Source organism: Columba livia, chromosome 6 (assembly GCF_036013475.1).
Source record: "Columba livia isolate bColLiv1 breed racing homer chromosome 6, bColLiv1.pat.W.v2, whole genome shotgun sequence".
In the NCBI taxonomy this organism is placed as follows: domain Eukaryota; kingdom Metazoa; phylum Chordata; class Aves; order Columbiformes; family Columbidae; genus Columba; species Columba livia.
In genome coordinates, this window is record NC_088607.1 from 5754453 (window position 1) to 5768097 (window position 13645).

The 13645-nt window shown below is 41.1% G+C and overlaps 2 long non-coding RNA genes across 23 annotated transcripts in view; one reads left to right on the forward strand and one right to left on the reverse strand.

Annotated features, from left to right (window-relative positions):
• LOC135579742 (uncharacterized) overlaps positions 1-1388 on the forward strand; it is a 6507-nt gene extending 5119 nt beyond the window's left edge. Inside the window, exon 3 of the long non-coding RNA XR_010473406.1 lies at positions 207-1388. This is a non-coding gene — a long non-coding RNA (uncharacterized LOC135579742). The remainder of the gene's footprint in view (positions 1-206) is intronic.
• LOC110361046 (uncharacterized) overlaps positions 1-10106 on the reverse strand; it is an 80577-nt gene extending 70471 nt beyond the window's left edge. For 6 of the 22 annotated variants that reach the window (XR_010473398.1, XR_010473397.1, XR_010473390.1 and 3 more), the window contains exons 1-2: positions 9744-10100; positions 1238-9642 (exon numbers count right to left, since the gene is read on the reverse strand). This is a non-coding gene — a long non-coding RNA (uncharacterized LOC110361046). Of the gene's footprint in view, positions 1-1237; positions 9643-9743 lie in introns of all 22 variants that reach the window. The other 16 variants (XR_010473395.1, XR_010473392.1, XR_010473385.1 and 13 more) reach the window with 6 other exon arrangements.
• Between the last annotated feature and the right edge of the window lie 3539 nt (positions 10107-13645).

Consider the following 13645-nt stretch of genomic DNA (forward strand, 5'->3'; position numbering starts at 1 on the left):
ACTGAAGTCATGTAACTCTGAACAGAAACGCGATCATGTTGGCTACCTGCAAAAATTACGGCTGTAACGCGGATCTGGGAAAGCGAGAGCTGTGAGCTGAGCGAGGCTCAGCGGGGGTGGCAGCGCCTGCCCAGATTTCTGAGCACTGGGCCTTTACGAGCTGAGCACTTCACCGAGCATGTTGTCTTTAATATTTATTTTCACAGAATCACACTGATCTCATGTTCCAAGAATGAAACCCTGGCATGGAAGTGGCATATCTGCTAGTTAATGTCAACGTTTGATGTGCAATCAGAGAGCAAACAGGATTTTGTATTGTGGTAGAAACTGAATTACTATTTGCTTTAATTCAGTTTTCTTTGTGTCAGATATATTAGGAGTCTCATAAAATAGTAAAAGAATTTCATTCTTACTTGGAAAAAAAAAAAAGAAAAAGAAAAAGTAGCAACTTCTACAAGTTCAAGAAAAGTGCTGTAATACCTAGCTAGTAAGGAATAGTTTGTAATGTCCTTTGCAGAAAATATCATAATGAAAGACCTCAGTGATTTGCACAATACTACACTATTAAGGAGAGAAAGGGCACACTTATCTGTGAATTAACTACCCTGTAGCAAAAGGAAATTCCTCTATGACTTAAAGATGGGCAAGGCCAGACTAAGTTATCATCTTGAGTGGGTACAGCTAAGCTGTCTAAATCTCACCAGCTATGGAAGCTACACCCTGTGTGAATAATACAGTTCATCCATGTGCTGGATTGGCCTCTACTCTCCTGGACCAAAGGAGCTCCTGTTTCAAACTCTGACGTCCCAAGTCTGGGAGGAATGGAGCTGTTTAGACTCCCATAAGTTGGTGCTCAGAACCACCAGGATTTATTCTTAGGTTCACAAATACAGTAATTAATAACAACCAGCACCAGCACAGCACTACTTCTGTAAGTCTTAGAGCAGAAACACCTGCGGCATATCCCACCCTGGCAGGGAAATGGAGCTGGTGACCTAACCGTCTTTTCCACCTCTAGCTCCTGGGTTTTTATGAATTGTCAGTCACACCTAAGTGTGATATCGCTATAAAACCCCAGCCACATAGGAAAACTGGCAGAAGGCTTTGGCTGTGCAATTCTGTGGTTTTATGCTTAGCTGTGGCCAAAAGACTGAAAGGACTTTAAAGGGTCAGTGTTGACAGTTGCCTTCAGATTATTCAAAGACACAAAATCCAGTTACATAAACAGCAAACTCACCTGAAGTTTGGGCTGTGGAACAGATGCAGCTCTGAAAAACTGGGGTAGAGCTCGCTCCTCTGCATTTTTCTGTGTAATATGCTGCAGTAGGAAGGTTTCCTTGTTTCAAGCACAATAACAGTTTAATAAAGCAATGAAAATATGTATGAAACAGAGAGTCAGAGTTGTTTTCTTCTCCCCCTCGAATATCCTACAATGGGAAAAGAAAATTCTGAAAACCAAGTCTTTACATCATACACCCATACTCTAAGCCTGGGACTGTTCTTTATCTCACTGCATGATCATCAGACAGATTTGTTTGTATATCGTATATATGTACATAACATCTGTATTTTTCCAAGAATTTGCAAGTGGTGGTTGTGATTTAAATCATCATGCTATAGAAAAGGGCCATTCAAATTGTAGACCTGGAAAGCAGAACTTCTGAACCATGCGAAGTATTTTAAATGAGATTTCGGTCCAGGTCCCTCTCCACCATGTCCTCATGTTGGGAAAGTATATTCAGAGCCGATGTGGCTTTCCCAGGTGTTTTCTACTGGGACAGGGTGCAGAGTGTGCAGTTAATCACAAGTGTGTTCAAGTGTCCTTAGGTCTTTGGGAGAAAGCTGTTACAGACATTTTAAAAGTATTTAATAATCCGAGCCCCATGTCCTGAGCATGGGCTGGGTTCATGGAAGTTCAGATGCCTCTTAAGAAGTTGAGGCCAAAATGGAAAGCAGGCCAAAGCCAAGTTGTGATTTCAAATGGCAGCAAGGACTGCACATTGCTGGAACCCCCTCCCAGGAAAATCATGGCAAAAAAGTCCAAACAGCCCTTTCGGGTGATTCACGTGATTCACTTGAGACACGAACGGATCTCAGAAGGTGCACAATTTCATCCACCCAGAGAAACACTCTTTCAAATCACCGCTAAGTGATCTCCATCCCCAGGCTTGAAGTTTTTGATTTGTTTTGAAAGAACAGTACATACTGAATTTCCAGGATCATGGCTACATTGAAAGGTGTATGCTGAATGCTGCTGATACTATAAACTGCAGGCACAAAGTTACTGCGTGCAGTTGCTTAGAGTTGACAAATAAAATTACTTTTTATCACAACTACCTCAATTTTAAATAATTTCAGTTGAAAATACATATGATGACCACCCTCATGAGAAATAAGAATTCTTTCAGCTAACTGCAAATGCATTGGCAAGTCAGAATATCATGGTTTTCCTCATCTGCGGTATGCTCTTATAAAAAGAAACTGGGCATATGAAGGTGTTTTTCCTCTGGAGGAGGAGCAGAGGGAATGACGACTTTGCTGCTCTCTCTTTTTTAAGCCAAGATATGAACAGCTTCAGCAGGTTCTTCTCACAAATACAGACAAATGCAGTGCCCTAGTCCAGTGGGATAGTAATGAAATAGCCACTGTACTCCACACTATTACACTCTATGGACCATTGTGGCATAGCAATCAAGCTGTGAAATTCACTAGAAAAATGAAAAAATAAAAAAGGGAGAGAAAGCATTTCTGCCAAATAAAGGAAAATATTATTTCTATTTGTATTTTATGTAAATAGAGGCAATGGGAAAGCCGTCTTGTGTAAGCTTACTCTCAGAAGAAGAAAAAGATAAAATCACCATAAATGAAAGTCACACCCACTGTAACAAGTTCCTAGGGTTTTTTCCCTACTTTTGCCTGATGTACGTTAAGACTATATTTGCAAAATGTTGTGGGTTTTTTTTCGTATGTAAAAACCTTGGACAGGATTTTTTTCCTCTTATGAGATAGGAAGTGCCCAAACCCACCTTAGAAGGCTGAATATGGAATTATCTGCAACTTCTGCAGCAGTTAGAGAGAAAATAAATAAACTTTTCAATTCTCCAGGAAGTAGGGGTAGAAAGGAAAGAGGCTATTACCTAATATAAATCAGCATATGTGCAAGGAAGTATCTGCAATAAGGCTGGCTTAGAGAGTCATGCTAAAATTAGTATAAAATTCGCATTGTATTCTCAAGTTAGAAGTTCCCACACAGGCAGCACCTCATGCCACCACGACAGGGGTAGAAGCAGTCCTTCTTCTCCCAAGTTACAAGGGATAGGTTGAGAGGAAATGTCCTCAAATTGCACCAAGGGAGGTTCAGATTGGATATTAGGAAAAATTTCTTCACAGAAAGGGTTGTCAGGCATTGGAACAGGCTGCCCGGGGAAGTGGTGGAGTCACCATCCCTGGAGGGGTTTAAAAGACATGTAGATGATGTTCTTAGGGACATGGGTTAGTGCCAATGTTGGGTAACGGTTGGAACCGATGATCTTGATGGTCCCTTCCAAAGAAAATGATTTTATGATTCCATAGTTCTTTTCCTTTCACAGCCTGGTGGCAGCTGCCTGACTGTCCTACCCTGCTGAGCAGGAGCTCTCCCACCAGTCTGCAGTGAGACAGGGACAAGCGGGACACTGGTCTTGGGGGGCTGGGGAGGTGGCACAGCCCGGTGCAATCATCTCAGGTGCACAAGGACATTATGGTCCACATCCACTGCTCTCTCCTGCAGGGTGAATCCTTGCTGTCACCCTCCTCATCCTCCTCTTTTAAATGCTTTTGAACATGGGTTGCATGTATTCTTTTGAAATTAATCATGTACTACTGTACACCAGCTGTATATGTTTTCTGTATCATTTTAGACAGTACAGCAAACTCCTTAACACAACACTGATCAATTCCATAGCACTGTTGTTTTTCTTCCCTACCATAAACTGATTAAGTATTAAGAGAAGTTAATCATTAGACTGCTGGTTGTACATTAAGACAGACTCCCTTCTTTGTCTTTCAGTGTTATTAAATGCCTTCTTCTTTGAAATGCCACATAAAAGTGATAGATGCCCTTTCTTTAAAAGTCAGGCATCCAGTCAAGTTATGTTTTATATTAGTTCAGCAACAAAGAGCCCTCCTTGTTTAAATATAGAAGCATAAAGCAGATAAGGTTAAGTAAGCTGGCTGCTGCGAACGCGCCAGGTCTGCTCCAGGTTCCGATAAGCAGCTGGAGGGGCAGGGGAGTATTCGCTGTGCCAGATTGCACCGTATGAGTTACAGCCTGGAGACAAGGGTACGAGGCGAAAACAAATTAAGCCGAGGCCAAAGATGCAAATGGTCAAGTATATTTGTGATAACGCGATGGAAACCGTTGGTATTTCCTAAGGACGTTTAATGGCGTTTTGGAAGATTGTTCGGCATGGAAGCTGCTTCTTAAAACAACTTCAGAAACAGAGCAAACGCTCCCTGTGTACACTGAAAAAGGTGTGTACGTGTGTGTACGTGTGCCTGAGCATGCTTGCTTGCATGTGCAGGGAGGTTTAACCTTCTCGTTAACATTTGTGTTTAGAGAGCTTCAGGAGCGCTTTCAGAAGTGATGCCATCTCCTTAGAAATACACACCAGTCCTACACAAGAGATGAACAAACAGGGAAGCAGAAAAGCAGGACTGAGCAAGAGAACAAGCAATTCCCCCTCCCGAATCACTAGAAATAAAGTTCTTCCCTAGAGGAATGCTAAACTATATTTTTGCTTACCTGCTTTTACAAGGCAAAACTGTTGCTCAGAATAATAAATGTCTACTTTGTGCGTCCCCCATGGAACCAGGAGGCAGCAAGTCAGGGCTCAGCTAATGCATAATCTGTATTTACATGTCAAAAAAACCCACCCCTTATTTAGGTTCTTGATTTACAGGCCCTAGTTTTCATAAAAGTCACTCATTCCTGGTGAAAGAATGCAGAGTAGATTTATAGGATCTACATTATGCCTTAAATCTTAATAGCATTTTTAAAGCACTTTTATGAGTCATCCTAAGTAATATTTCCCCCCTCCATTTTCGAGATGTTACTGTGTAAAAACATATCCAAATCTTTACCTTAAAAACAAGATTGTCTTAACTAACCATGCTGGCATCAACTCTACTGCAACCCTAAAAATTGTCAGCAATGTCCTTATAAGCCATAATATCTCAACCTGCATGAGCAGTGAATTTGCTTTCACCATCACAGTTAAAATAGGATAAATCTCCAGAGGCTTCTACAAGTTAGATGAAGGTAAAGGGTCTGATTCTGTGCCTTTTCCACCAAGTAAGTCGTGCTAATATTTTATTAGAAAATATGTATACATATACTATACTCACTAGTAAGATTTTTCAGTGGGACTACTGGCAGCAAACACAATATTTAGGAGATATATCTGCAGAAATCAGGTCCTTTGTTAACGACGGATTGCACAGCACAAATATCTCTATATCTTATCTAAGCCATGATGCAAAATCATGAAACTCACAATGGTTGCAGCTTTTGGAAAATTCCAAACAGAAACAACAGCGATGGGGTCCAAACAAGTAACCCCAAAACCTCCTTTGCACAAGCCCAATTGCCTCCGCCTTCCCCTTCAGCTCTCTGAGGCGTGTCCCTGGCTACACAGTAATTCAGCTTCAACATGAGAGATGGACCATATCTCAGCATAAAATAGTCAAAAGCCTGGAGTGATCTGCCCAATTTTTGGAGAACTGGGAGCTGCGGAGGCAAGAAAAAGCAGCTCACCCAACTCTCAGCTGAGGTCACAAGTCAGTCCTGGAAAAGGCGAGTGTTGGAAACACCGACCACAGCTACAGCAGATCTGGTGCCATCTTGGAAGGAGGCAAGAGCTCCATGGGGACAGCCTGGCCAGGTGCCAGACACTTGATTTTCAGAGTCTGAGCAAAGCGCAAACTATCTGGATCACTTTCTTGGTATAGGTGTTTAAATTCCAGTCACATGCCATTCTAAGTATGTAGATTTTCCCCTAGATTTTGCCATAAGGGTCTTCAAAATGATTTATTGGAAGTACAAACATAAACGTCAGAATCTGTTTTGAGTCTCAGACTAAACCTCAGGTTTTCTATTTTTCATTTTATCTTGAGATCTTAGCCTTTTTAAATGACAAAACTGGAAATTTTGGAGTTTGTTTTGATTATTTTTTTTTTAAGATAATGTTCTACCTGTGGTTACTTAACCTAAAAGGGTTCAAAACAAGCGGAAAATATCTGTTATACACTGGGCTAGTGTAAGTATACATCAAGTACTACAAATAGAAAAAGAAAAATAAGTTGGAAATAGCAAACATTTCCAGTAAATTATAAATATGCTTTGGACTATCCTGAATGACATTCAAAGTACTCAGAATAGTATTCCATTAAATCAAGTATTTACTCTCAATCCAGTCTTGCAACCTTCAGTTGTATGCGTAGTCTCACCCAGAACAACAGGATTGCAAAGGTGAAGACCACTCACCTGGGTACATACTTTTGCAGCCTGCTCTTATTCCTTTACATGCTTTAAAATTAAAACTTTCCAGTTGCAATAGCATTTTGATATGAAAAACAATTTTAAAACAGCAGTCGCAATTCCAAGCTGGTCAAACTTTACCGATAAAAATCAATCATAAACACAACTATTACCTTGGTAGATATTTAGACTTTTCAGCAGTCTTTCTTCAAGCATCACAAAACAAATACATTAATTTAATTTTTATGTAAAGAATAATAAAAATTGGTAGCTACTATGAATAGAAAAGAGCATCAAAATATACCACCCCTTTGTGACACTTTATATTAAAAAGCCATTATTAATCAATAACCATAAAGCCTAATGACTGCTAGTTGTTAAAAAGCAAATCATATTTTGGATGCATACGTGCTACACCTAAAGCCACAAAAGAGGTCAGTATAAACAAAAATTTAACTCAAAATTCCTACCTCCTACATTCCCAGTGACAAACACTGATATTTGGATACAATCTATTAAGCTAAATTCTAAAAGAAGAATAAATAAATAAATAGAGAAAGAAAGGAAAAAGAAAATCCTGGGGACATATCAACAGATCTCAAAGTATTTCCAGAAACCCAGTATCAATAATAGATACATACTTTAACAAGCACCAACATGAGATGTGATTACACAATATTCAGAGTTCTTGGCTTTGGTCAGCCAAACAGTTAAACAGATGCTTAAGCTGGAATGTGTGAGGATCCTACCAAAACATCACCTCACTGCTTGCCAAATGCTTAAGCTCTATAGACCACTGCTCAGGACCACGTTTTTGCTGTTCCTCAGTTATTTTCAGCCCTCGAAGTTGAAACTTGAGTGCAGTTTCTGTCCTTTGCTGCATCGTTGCAGCATGGGAGGTGAAACAAATAGCAGAACTTTCCTCTGGTGTCCTGCGTGCAGACCAGGCAGTGAGGTCCATGACCTAGCTGGTAGTCACAGAAAGGACAGGCTTAAAGCCTCTGAAACCCTGATCAGCTGTTCTGCAATGGTGAAGGCACCTGAAGCGCCCAGGAAGGCTCTTTGGGTCTAGACAGGGACTAGACTCCACAAACTCCATCTGGCACTATGAATCTGCTTTTCTCTTTTCCTTACTCTACCTGACAGACTCCATTTCTGTCAGGTAAGACCCCACATGAAATACTGCAAAGTAAAACACCAGCAAGAATTCCTGTCTGATGTTATCCAACAAGGGTCCAACCAATAGAGTCCTACTCATGTTACCTCTCAGAAATATTTTATATTATTTAGAATAGCTCCATCAGGACAGATTGGACAAATACTCTTCTAATATAGATAGTGGCCTAGTGACAAATCTCTGCCTCCCAATTGTGTACATCCCTGTCTTCTCACAGAAAGGTCACATTTGTCTCATGGTTTCAAATATCTGGAGTTGAGTGGCTTAACATTTTGCTAGACAATCTTTACCCAGGTTGCCCCAAGAGGCTGTGAGGTCTCCACCATAAGAGGTTTCCAAGACCAGGCAGCAGGATGCTCCACACAACCCTATGTGGTCGCAGAGCTGACTCTACTCAGAGCAGAAGGTTGGACTAGAGCTCTCCACAGGTCCCTTCCAGCCTGAATTACCCTGGAGTGCTCAGAATTCTTTTTCTCTCCCCTCTTCGTCCTCCTTCTGCTTCCAATATAAAGCTTTCTTTGGGAACATTTTCATTGGTGCCTTAACATTTTCTTCAGCAAGCCTGCTGAAAACAAATGGAAACTCAATTTAAGACAGAATTACACCTTTATGAACACTGTTAGCTACCTCATACATTCACTGTTATTTTGCTGCTGTCAAAGCCACAACCATTTTTCCCCCAAAAGTGATAGCTGCCAGCTGCAGCTTCCAAATGACTGTTGTAATGAACTGCTTTAGTTTTCAAACATGTTATTTATAGAAGCAGGAAATGCTGTTCACCTCCTGAACCTTCTGATAGCTCAGGAGCACACTTTTTCCCTTCTTAACAAAAGCTTTTAATAATTCAGATGTATAATCTGTGTGGAGGAGTTTATGGCTGAACACACTGGAATATCTGGATGCCAACTGGAACTCAAAAGGCAACACTTTTTAAGCTAAACTAGACAATGTATTTTATACAGACAGCAAAAATACTTTACATAGACAGGAAACTAGAGTGTAAGAGATCATGAGAGAGAAGCCAGTCATTTAATCTGGCCTTGGACAATTAACCTGTGCTGTTCCTGTCAAATGTGTGCCTTGTTTTCCTTAAAAACAAACCTTCCCTGGTGATGATTCCAAAACCTCCCTTAGCAATTTTCACTTCAAGATGCTATGTGTCAACAATATCATTACATGCTCTGATGATTTGGCTCGCATTGTTATTTGAAATTAGTCTTGTTTTCAATCCATTTTTTTAATATTTTCTGTCATGCCTATACCATCCACCTGGAGCTTGTACATCAACTGACCTTGTGCTAAACAGACATGTTTACATGCTACCTCACTAACCCACACATGTGAGGAAACTTACAGTCTGACAGCTTAGGAGGATTAATTGAAGTGCTGAATCCCTTGACCACTAAGAGCAGAACATTCACTGAGCAGGAGATTATTCGCATTGGCAAGTAGGGGCAAGTTATCAGCCACAGACACAAAAATGCACATAACCTGTTGAAGCATGAGTTGCTCTTGCTCTAGGACTGCATTAGCTCACACATTCCTCTCTTGAAAGCTTCCTTTTATTAAGTACACACTGTGTATGCCTCCAAGCTAGCTCTCCCCTTTTGGCTTCATCCCGTTTGGAGTACAGATAAACCACTTCAGAGAAAGACGTTTCTGGAGATGATGAGAATGGTATTGGCTAATGCCTTGTACTCCCTATCGTAACTTCATGGCCCAGGGCTGGCTCAGAGTCTCTTGATCTGGTTACCTTATTGCATCATCATCTGCAGACACTGCAAAGGTCTCCTATGAGATGCTGAGTCAGGGAAGATGTAACAGGGTTGAAGCCTGAGTCTCCATCCCAGCTGCACAGGAGGTGTTGAATAAAATGGGAGCAGGATGGAGAGGTCAGGGAGAGCATTTCGAATTAGGACAAGACACCAGGAATTCATTCTGCAATAGTCTGGAAAAAATCACAAGGTTATATCTGGGTTTTTGCCCTAAAAAATGCTGTGGGAAAGCAATTACTTACAGAGATTTAAAGCTTTGTGGCCAGCTACTCACTTGGTACTCAGATGTTCACAGGTAGGTGGGACTTCTGGGCTGATGATGATTCTGCTGTCCTCGTTTGACCAAGTTCCATCCAGGCCATGACAATCTCAGCGATAAGCAATTTGCTGCCTCATAGAAGGGGAGCAATAAAGGTTGCCTGTTTCTGAACATCATGCTAGGAGACTGTGCAGAAATGAATAGCAATATTATAGACATGAATTAAGCTTTTGTTTTAACCACTGATGCCCCTAATCGAAGAAAGAAAGAAAGGGAGGAAGGGAGAAAGGAAAGAAAAAAGGAAAGGAAGGGAGGGATGGAGGAAGGGAGGGATGAAGGAAGGGAGGGATGGAGGAAGGGAGGGATGGAGGAAGGGAAGGAAGGGAAGGAAGGAAGGGAAGGAAGGGAAGGAAGGAAGGGAAGGAAGGGAAGGAAGGGAAGGAAGGGAAGGAAGGGAAGGAAGGAAGGGAAGGAAGGGAAGGGAAGGAAGGGAAGGAAGGGAAGGGAAGGAAGGGAAGGAAGGGAAGGAAGGGAAGGAAGGGAAGGAAGGGAAGGAAGGGAAGGAAGGGAAGGAAGGGAAGGAAGGGAAGGAAGGAAGGGAAGGAAGGGAAGGAAGGGAAGGAAGGGAAGGAAGGGAAGGAAGGGAAGGAAGGGAAGGAAGGGAAGGAAGGGAAGGAAGGGAAGGAAGGGAAGGAAGGAAGGGAAGGAAGGGAGGGAAGGAAGGGAGGGAAGGAAGGGAGGGAAGGAAGGAAGGGAAGGAAGGAAGGGAAGGAAGGAAGGGAAGGAAGGAAGGGAAGGAAGGAAGGAGGAATCAAGCTATTATTTAAGCATAGAATTGTCACCAGAATGTGCCACTGAGGATGCACTAGAGCAACCACTTTCTGTCAGTTAGCAGCATGGGAAATATTTTTTGTGTATCCATGTCTGGAATTTTCTGCTTTGGGTAGGTAACTTGCCTGATATTACAAAAGACTGCTTGATGAAAGTCTTTGCTGAAGGAATCATTACTGCTGGGAGGTTCGGAACTGATTTTCAGAAACTGAAATCTGATCGCAATAAAATCTGCATTCAGCTCTCAGACAGACAGTGGTAAAATGATGCCTTCGTGAAAGCGCCTCTAAGTGGGAAGGAGCTCAGTGAGCCATTTGGCAAAACTCACATGCAGTGTTTCAGCAGGGGTCTTAAAAAAAAATAGAGTAACTCCATTACACAAAGGCACCAGAAATGCTGAATTTCAGTGCGTGCATTGTCTTAGAAAACAGCCCTTTGTGCTTTGAAAAGAACTGTAGAAGACAATGATTAAACTGTGTAACCAGGGAGAGAGAGCAGTGAAAACCCTGGGGTGCGTCTACATCCTGCTGTGTCCCAAAAAACAAGTGGGGATCTGGGTGACCCCAGTGGTCCAACCCCACGTCTGGAGCCACCAGCCTTGCCAAGGGGGTCAGACCAGCTGCATCCAGCAGCTCTGCAGTTTTGACATACAGAAACATTCTCTGCTTGGCTTTGTGATGAACAGTTAGAAGCTGAAGCTGGACTAATTCAACGTGGAAATACAGTACACAGAAGCTTCAATTTTAAACAAGACATGAATCTAGAGTGAGTATCTGAGATGACCTCCTGCCTAACCAGTGACCGTGGGGCAGATGCAGAATTACATGGCATCTTGGGAAACAAGCTGGCTCTTCTATCTTAAGAAGTCATCTTTCTATTCATGCCTTTCAAATATGAACTTCATTTTTATCCTTTCCCACTGTCCAGAGATGTCAGAAATCAATTTAATTGCATAAGCTGTCAAGACTCCCTGGGAATAATGTGCATTTTCTGTTTCTCTTTCTGTCATACAGAATAGATCTTTGCTCTGAATAATTACTGCCAGAGCTGTATTGGAACCTGCCAAAGCTGCAGAAAAGAATCCAACCCTTTTCTACAAACTTTGAAAGCAAATATTCATTTGCTTTTCTCATATTTCTATTTTTTTACATGTACTGTCATTTCATTCTCTTTGAATACTTGAGCAGGAATGAATTTAGTGAAGACGTGGTACATAAGAAATCTGTGGGCAGATCCTCAGCTCGTGTACAATTGGTTTCAGAAAAGCTACACTCAGTTACAACCTGAAGATGCATCGCAGGGAATTTGAAAAGCCCTCTTGGAGATTATTCACCTCACGCAAATACAACTGTTCCCATCACCTATCTCATTTTAAGGATTTTTAGCTATTGAGTCAGAGGGCAAACAATAGTATGGGACAGAGCCCAAGCAATTAATTCTTCACTTGGTTTTATTACTGAATCCTGAACTGGACTCCCACAGAGAAACTGTAACACTGTTAAAGAAAACAGAAAAAAAATTAAATGATTAAAAGTTTGGAAGACAAAATTAAACAGCAGCCCATGATTTGCACATAGAAAATAAAAACAAACAAACAAACAAACAAACCCCACTAATTGAAACCTTTAATCCTAACAAAGTATCCATTCTGACATTACTGTCATAAAACCCTCTGCCACAGAGACACTGACAAGAAAACCGTCTTCAAAAGTTACATATGTCAGCAGCATGGAACTCAAGAAAAGATTTGTTGAGGATGAAACCCTACAGAGACATGAAAAGAAGGAAAGATTCTGAAGGGAATCGAGCCTTTCAGCTTATGTCATTTCTCTGTGAAAACATGTTATCATTTAGAAGAGTCTGCAGCAGGAAAAGGGTGGTTAAGATTTACTAGCAGAAAGCCAGTTCCTATTATAAATAAGAAATCAGTGGCTTAAAAGAAAGAAAGGAAAAAAGAAAAGAATAGTGAATAGCAATAAACTGGATCTTGAGAAACAGCTGAGTCAATAGTCAGCAAACTGAAATTATATCGTTGCTTGCTCATGGTGAATGAAGTGCTATAATCTAAGGAAAAAGGAAAGGTCTGCTATTGGGATTCCTCCGTTCTTCCCAGCCACAATAGTTTCTGAGACACACAGTGTTAAAGCTGTCACTGTCCTTTGCTCCAGTCGTGCTTACTTTGGCATGTACCCAAGGATGACAGCAACTCTTGGAGCAGAGCGATGTTCAGTCCCTGCCACAGTCGTGCTTCATAAACGTTGAGATTGGTTCGTATTAGTGGGAGAATGACACGTGCTTTTTAATATACACAAGGCCAGCCAAAATCTTAAGTCACTTGCTCAGTCTATATACCGGCTAAGGAGCTTTAGACTGACCAATAAACACACTTGCAAAGTGCTTTTTTCCTCAACAGCAATATTGCTACAAGCCTCTGGTACTCTATGCTGTGCCAACAGCTGCCCCAGGAAAACGCTCCAGTCCATTCTCTCTATTTCTTTCCTACTGATGACTTTTCCTATATAGATTCAGACAAAAATGGCTTTGAGATAAGTTTTTACTGGAAATTCCATATGCCAAAGGGCTATATTCATCATGGATAATTTTGTCAACAATTTAAAAAATGTTTTTAACAGTTGCATACCTAGTCAAACATCTCTATGAACAAACGTCATTGATGAATTTTTTCCCTTTCTTGTCTAATTTCATACTTTGGAAGACAAATATTTACTTGACAGACAGACAGGTAACCCTCTGAAAGTTACGTTTAGTGACTGAGAAAAATATTCTTACTCTAGTAAGGCCAAAAATACATGCAATATATAAAATATTAGCAGATTATTATGTTTTGATCTTGTTTGGTAGGTTGGGGTGGGTTTTTTTGTTTGCTTGTTTTTTCTGACTTCCTGTATTCTGAATACTCTGCCAGTTTATGTGGGTACGTCCAGAATTTGGTAGCCCTTCCTATGAATTCAATGCAAAGCATCACAGAGTTGCACTGCTAATTATAACAACAGATTGCATGTACCTTACCTACATAGACCCTTCCAGAAGCCCACCGAAAGAGACGAGATGTTCACCTACCAGCA